The sequence below is a fragment of the Triticum dicoccoides genome, chromosome 2A (genome assembly GCF_002162155.2).
Source record: "Triticum dicoccoides isolate Atlit2015 ecotype Zavitan chromosome 2A, WEW_v2.0, whole genome shotgun sequence".
NCBI classification, from domain to species: domain Eukaryota; kingdom Viridiplantae; phylum Streptophyta; class Magnoliopsida; order Poales; family Poaceae; genus Triticum; species Triticum dicoccoides.
In genome coordinates this window covers 644,716,445-644,722,812 of record NC_041382.1, presented here as the reverse complement: position 1 = coordinate 644,722,812, position 6,368 = coordinate 644,716,445, and the positions used below count along the sequence as shown (strand labels likewise).

Genomic DNA, 6,368 nt, shown 5'->3' with positions numbered 1-6,368 from the left:
CTGACTAAGATCTTGTGTCTGCGTGGTCATGTCCTACAATCGTAGCACGCATTGACAGTGAGCATAGCACACAACATACAAGACAATCCATGAAAGCAGGAGCATAGATGTACATGGTTCATCAATATCATAGCAATCACATGCTTCATCACTAATCTATGAGCATGAACATACATCTACAACAAACAACATGCTATAAATGGACCACCAATAGCTACAAATCACAGATCTAAGCATGCACAAGCACAAGGTTCAATTTCAAACTCTACTACTAATCTAGCCTACCACATGCTTGAACATCTAGCCCTACCACAAATTGCAACCGCAGCATAGCAACCAACCATATCAGCTCACAGATCGGACCACTAATCACATGCATCTAGATCAAACCCTAGCTGCATCTCAGATCTAGCTAGAATGAACAAAGAGAAAGGGGGGATTGAACTCATAGAGGCCATGGCTGCAGCTTGAGGACGAGGGGGGACGGTCGTGGAAGATGAACACGTCGGCCGGTGAAGGAGCTCCGACGCCATGGACCGCCGGCCGGTGAAGATGCGCCGCTTACCTGCTCGTCGGTGCTGATGCGCATCGACGGGAAAGCTCGAACGGAGGAAGAATGGTGGCGGTAGTTGGGGCGGTGAGGGAGGGGCTAAATAGGGGTGGACTCGGCGGGAGGTGAGCCGAAATCCTCCCGCCGGTTTTTCGGCGATGCGGGAGAGCTCGCGCCATCTCCCCTGCTCGCACGAGGGGAGAAGCGCGTCGCCCTCCCCTGCCTCGCCCGAGCCAGGCTCGCGAGCTACTGCCGATTCGTGCGTTTCCCCTGGGCCTGGCCTGGACGTGCTTTAAATTTCGTGCGATGCGGGCCGCACAGTGAACACAGAAAACCAAACGGGCCAAAATCTTCCCGCGCGGGCCAGACTGGGCCTAATGCGGGAAACCAAACACGCTCCTAATTTCTTCTTTCATGCATGTGTACCTCTAGCTTGGCTTGTGGCGGCGGCGGGTGTTACTGGAGCGGAGGCACATTTAATTTTCCGTTCTCGTCATTCTTGGAAAGGCACAACATGTAGGAGGAGGAAGCCATGAGAACTACCAGAGTGGAGATGGGGAAGGGCGGCGAGCTGTGGGACGACTCGGCGCTGGTGGACGGCTTGGACCACGCCGAGCCACCTACAAAGCATGCCGTATGCGCCCTCGCCCCTTTGATCCTCTTGCCTTTTCCACCTTGCTGCTAGAAGATGTAGTACGTGTTCTGTTTTAGACAATGGCGTTCATGCAAGCACGTTCACGTCATGTTCAGTTCTGCAATGCACAAGTACTATGTTCTCTTTTATTTCTCGAATCATGTCTGTTTGCACGAGTAATATGTGTACATTAACACATGGTCTATACTGCTTGTTAGCTTTGAATCTCTTATTTAAGTTACTGTATGTACCCTGACTGAGGCAATTTTTTCATGCAGGAAGGATGGTATGGAACCGACAGATGATCAGGTTATGGTTGGTTGCGTCTAGATGTGGTGAATGGGTATAAATCTACCATTCAGCTTATTTATCTCTGGACACTATTCTCTTACATATTGCTTCTTTGTTGATCATCTATTAGTCATCGATTCACATTGTCAGGCTCATGATCCAATTAGTTGCGTCTAGAAGCTTTCTTTTTCAAGAAATTAATAACAATTGGGAGTAAAAATCTAAAACTGGATCTTGCTAATTTTAGCAAGCAAATGATAATGATGTAATTTTTGTGCTATAAAGTAAACTTGTTGTAAAGATGCTAACTCACTTTCCCTTTCACTTTTGGAGATGAGATAGATGGACCGTAATAGCACATGTGTTTACTCATTTTTGTTGTTTTTCTGTATGAGTCTTTCTTTTCCATGTTGACTCAAATATCCCTGATATTTTTTCTTTTTTTTTTCAGGTTTCCTGGAACCAATAGATGGAGGGGTGCTAGGACTGGAACCAAATGATAGTGAAGGACTATAACCAGTATGTCGGAATCGAGCACGAGGTTACTCATGGAAAGATACGGGTGTGAGCTATGTTAAGGTTAGCCACGTTTCTGATGACACTTAACCAATCCTTTTGTGTGATAAGTAGAGCATGTCACATGGCTTATTTTTTTTGTTCAAGAACATTGTGATGTTATTCGCTTGGTCTCCCAGCCTAGGTAATAAGTCGTGTTGGTCGTCTTCGTTTCAGGACAAACAATTGCAAGTGAATATGAAGATAAATAAACTGCAGGAGACTGTGAAGGTACAACAAGAAAAGGTAACAAGCCATGGGGGTTCTCAGTTCAAATCATACTTGCACGCAATCTATAGATCGCCCTGATGATTATTAGTTGTGTTGACATCCTTGTGTGCTATGTAGTTGCAAATGGTTGCAAAGACGGCTGGGATAGACCATGAAGAGTGGCTCGCGAATGTGGATCGCTGGGTGGCTAACTCCTTGGAGAAGTTCACGGAGCATTGCCTTGTCATGGTATAGTATTTGCTTGGAATCTTAACAGAGTAGTCAAACATGAAACTGAGGACAAAGAGTCATACTGATGCTGCTGTAATAATTACTCAAGAGACTGCCATCAAGGACCGGATACAGAGAGGGGAATGCAGCGGGGTGCCATTGGTAGTGGTGGTGGTGGTGTGAACAAACACCGAGGAAGTGACAAGTTGTTATAGTTGTGCTCGTGTCATGGAATGTGATGCTTGTGCGAGTTAAGTGGGTGAGTTAGCTGAGCCAAACCTTTGTATTATTGTATTTTTGTTGGTGGAGAACAAATATGACAAGTGCATAGTATAAAGAGGACAGTGGAAGGGGCGCACCCCACCTGGCACCGCCCCAACTTCCCCTCAGGCGGCGCACCAGTGGTGCGCCCCCACTAGTTATAGATATGACAGAGGCGTATCACCGATCCACAAAATCATGAAAATTGTCCACTATGAAGTAAGAATAAGAAGTCCCTCCGAGGATAACCACCCAGAAAGCTGAACTACTCTCAAAAAGTTGTATCTTGGCCGCCAAGTTGCAAGGCAACTTCAAGGCAAAGAGTGAGCCCTAAACAAGAGGATTGCTTGGTTAGAACAACCAATACCAAAGGGACTATACTAGCATAAGCGTAAAAAAACAATCACAAAATAGTATATACAATAAGAAAGTAGGAAACAGAAGACAAGAAAGATCCTCAAGACAAAAGTCGTGAAAGGCAGGAAACAACAGATATGCTTGAGCCGTAAGTAGTACTGAGATGTTTGAAGAGTTAACAAACTAACTACCAACATGGATGTAACCGGTGACTCACAAGCAGGTGGTAATAACAAGTATATAAATAGTAACATAATAACCATCAATATATGATTGTAAGCAGTGTCTAACAAGCATTCAAGAACAAGATGGCATCCTCATGAGGACATAAGTCACTAAAAGTAGGAGACAAAAGACATACTTGAGCACTCGAGTAATAATAAGATGTTTGAAGAGTAATAAATTAACTATAAACATGAGTGTGGAACATAGCCAGTGTATAACAAGCATAGAGTAACAAGAAAGTACCCTCCAGGCCATGCGGTACAGGCCTTCTTCTTTCGCATCATCACTTGGAACCTTTGGTATCTTGGAAATCTTGTATTCCAGTTGCAGTTGCTCAAATTTCTTGTCAGTCATAACTCTCTCATGAAACTTGTTATCCTCATCCATGAACTTCTCATGTTCAAGCTGTTGCATAGAGTAATAGTAATCATAGAAATTAGGGTTAACATTAGGGTGCAGGCACAGTTTAGGCAATAGGAAACGAATCTCCTCAATAGAGAAGAAACCAGATCCACAGAAGTTGTTGCCAGTTTCACGCAGGACCTCCCCAAGGGCAAATGGGCTTCAGCAATAGTGACACAACGTTAGACCAAAAGGGGCGGATCGGATGAAATAGATAGGGGGTGGCGGGGTGGGGTACATGTCCTCTACAAATCTGGCGGTTGCATAGAGTCTTAGATTCGCAATTGTCCACCACTCTTTTCAGCTTATACTAAACTTTTATACTTCAGAATTCATTTTTCAAAACATATACTAGTATACATATTTCAGCATACTAATAACCTAAATAATATCTCCAAATATATGAGGTAGTGCAATTTTTTTTTACAATCACGTATGTTAATATACACATTTTTCGCATGGCTTTAATAAGAGAGAGAGAGAGAGAGAGAGAGAGAGAGAGAGAGAGGTTTTGTTACGTTACATCAAATCAATTCAAAATCTAAGAAAACTAAAAGTATCACAGTGCTCCACAAATTATTTGTTGTCCCTTGATGTGTCCAAGTGATTTATATGTGTACTAGTTTGTCGTCTCTTAAATATCTAAGATCATGATAAATCCCTTTAAAGCACAGTAAAAAATAATTTGGTTGATGGTTCTAGAGTATAAGAGTATCAAGTTAATTTAGGTATAACTGGATCTTGAATTATAAAGTGTATGAGATCTGAACAAATAATTTATCCACAAAACATTTCCCCTTTCACTCGTTATGTCCATCCTTTATATTATCACATTATGCATTTGTAACATACATGAGTATTTATAACATAGTGGTCTTCAATAATTGTGGTTGTTAGAAGTTTCTGTTTAGTGTTGGCCAATGCTACTCCCGTACGAGTTGTATGATTCCCCGAGGAGGAAGGGTGATGTAGCAAAATAGTAGAAAATATTTCCCTCAGTTAAGAACCAAGGTTTAATCGAACCAATAGGAGTCAACAAGCTAACAAGATAAGCATCACCAACACATAAACAAAATAAAAGCTTCCACCAAACTCCGCAAGGGGGTTGTCAATCCCCTCGTCTTGCTAGTTGCAAGGTTAAAAGCAAATGCACATGTCTCCAGAATGGTGTCCTCCGTATGCACCAGAGTGATACTTCCTCAAGATTTGTTCGTGCTCATACTCAGATACACAATGTCTAATAAATACCATCTATTTCTTCTTTATAAATGATCACTAGTGCAGAACTGGGCTATAGCACCGGTTCGTAAGGCCCTTTTAGTGTCGGTTCTGTAACCGACACTAAAGGGTGGGGACTAAAGCCCCCCCCCCTTAGTCCCAGTTCAACACGAATTGCCACTAAAAGGCCACCACGTGGCACAAGCCCGCGCCGCGGGCTTGGAGACCTTTATTACCGGTTGGTAACACCAACCGGTACTAAAAGGTTTAGGGGGTTTTGGGTTTATGATTTCTTTTTCCTTTAATTTTGTGTTTTCCATTTAAATATTTTTCATTTGCTGGTATTTTACGATACTGCCAGTTGCTATTTTTCTGCCTGTTTTTGGTTTTCTAGGAAATCAGTACCAAACGGAGTCCAAACGCTACAAAACATTTTAACAATTTTTTTCTGGACAAGAAAGGCCCTAGAAGCTTCGGGAGGAGACTAGACAGCAAGCAAGGAGATGGCAAGGCAATAGGGCATGCCCAGGGGGGTCGCGCCCTATTAGCTTGTGGGCTCCTTGTGGCTCCATTTGACCTAATTCCACCTCTAGAAATTCTTTAAAATCGGGAAGCCAACAGAAAGTCACCTAAAGCACTTTTTTCCACCGCCACAAGTCTATGTTCTTCCGCGATCCCATCTGAAGGCCTTTTTTTGGTACTCTGCCAGGGAGGGAATCGATCACGGTGGGCTTCTACATCGTTCTTGTTGCCCTCCTGATGATGCGTGAGTAGCTCACTACGAACCTACGGGTCCATAGATAGTAGCTAGATTGCTTCTTCTCTCTCTTTGATTTTTAATAAAATGTTCTCATCGATGTTCTTAGAGTTCTATCTGATATAATCTTCTTTTGCGGTGTGTTTATTGGGATCCAATGAATTGTGGGTTCATGATCTAAATATTTATGAAAAGTAATGGAGTTTTTTTTTCTAAACTTTATATGTGGACACACGTGTAGCTGAATACTACATATGTCCTTACTTGGAACAGTTCATGCTTCTGACAAGGCTGTTGGGGGCCCTGACCCTGAGGTGTACTTTCAGATACTGCCAACTTAGTGTAGAGTAACCTTTAGCAATGTTGGTGATTTACACAATGGCGTGCTAGAGAAGACCGGGTATCTTATAGTAGAAACTGCCCATGGCACATTCCGGGTGATGCACACGGCATGTATTTCTGCTGGTCTGATCCCTACCACTATAAGCGTTGCACAAGTGACGCATACTGGCTAATATTCAATCTAAAGCCAATAATTGCCTTCAAACTTGATGTGTCTAACAAAAATGTAGCTAGCTGAGAATTCCATATGATTTAAGTGTACTTCCAAACCTTTGCAAACCTCACTGATTCTTCCTGGCGAATAACAGGTCGACGAGCAACATCCATAAGGGGAA

General features: G+C 42.9%; 1 pseudogene; it reads left to right on the top strand.

Annotated features, from left to right (window-relative positions):
* Positions 1 to 1,467: 1,467 nt before the first annotated feature.
* Positions 1,468 to 2,654, top strand: LOC119358043 (annotated as a pseudogene).
* The last annotated feature ends 3,714 nt before the right edge of the window (positions 2,655 to 6,368 follow it).